Source organism: Brassica oleracea, chromosome C9, assembly GCF_000695525.1.
Source record: "Brassica oleracea var. oleracea cultivar TO1000 chromosome C9, BOL, whole genome shotgun sequence".
NCBI classification, from domain to species: domain Eukaryota; kingdom Viridiplantae; phylum Streptophyta; class Magnoliopsida; order Brassicales; family Brassicaceae; genus Brassica; species Brassica oleracea.
This window is the reverse complement of record NC_027756.1, coordinates 27,566,758-27,568,002: the sequence shown is the minus strand read 5'-3', so window position 1 is coordinate 27,568,002 and position 1,245 is coordinate 27,566,758.

Genomic DNA, 1,245 nt, shown 5'->3' with positions numbered 1-1,245 from the left:
GAATGGTCTTCCCAAGATGAGAGGATCTTTAGACTCTTCTTCCAGCTCCAGAACAACGAAGTCTGCTGGAACAGAGGTGTTTCCGACTTTTACTTGGAGATCCTCTAGTATACCAACTGGGGATTTGACTGATCTATACGCGAACACTAAGGACATCTTAGTTGGTTTGAAATGTGTGTATCCTAGACGTCGTGCTACAGAGTAAGGCATGAGGTTCACGCTGGACCCAAGATCAACCAAGGAGCATGCAAAAATTGTCTTCCCAATCTGGATAGAGAGGACGAACTTGCCGGGGTCTCCTCGCTTCTTTATCTGCCTGTTCTGAAGCACTGCGCTGCACTCCTTGGAAACTGTCATGAATTCGCTCTCCTCTGATATTTTTCCTGAGATCAATCCCTTCATAAAGCTGCGCATGGAGGGCATCATCTGGATCGCATCCATCAAGGGGAGTCAGACGGTTAGGTCCTCCAGCATCTTCCTGCACTTCATCTCCTCTCTGTCCTTACGAGTGGCCTTTGCTGGAACAGGGTAAGGGACTTTAGGAATGTATTCGCGAGGAGGAACAACCTCTAGGATCGGGCGAATAGCTTCAGCTGGTTGTTCTGGCCCTGGGGAACTTGTTCCAACTGCTGGTTCCGTATTCCTCTCAACTGCCAGGATATCGGCTGGTAGTTGTTCTGACTCTTTCTGCTTCCCTTTCTCAGCTGTGGTGAACCTCCTCTTCTCCGGCTCGGAAATTTGTTTTCTACTCCTCAGTTGAACTGCATTGCACTCCTTAGGATTTTTGTCCGTTTTACCAGGTAGAGTACCTTGCTGCCTCTTGACGCTCTCATCAGTCTGAGCTATCTGAATGAAATCGCTGAACATATGGTTCATTCTGGTATTGATCTCGGTAGTAACCTGGTTTAGAGCCTTCCCTTGGAGCTGTTGTCCTTGGAGCAGCTGCTGCAACATAGCTTTTGTCTCATCTTGCGGAACAACAACATGAGCGGAGGTAGCTGGCTGAGTGTTCTGGTGTTTCTGCATCTGAGGTGGATTGTTCTTTGGTTGGCTTAGAACATAGGTCCGGGGTTGGTAGTTCTTTTGATACCTGGCATACTGACCTTGGTTACTCTGTGCAGGATCAGTTGGTTTATTTTGCTTAGGCCAGAAAAGCTGTTGGTTGTTCCGGACGTTAGGGTTTGGGTGGTAGTTTTTGAGCTATCATCCTTGCCCATTCACGTAGCTCACCTCTTGCTGATCGTC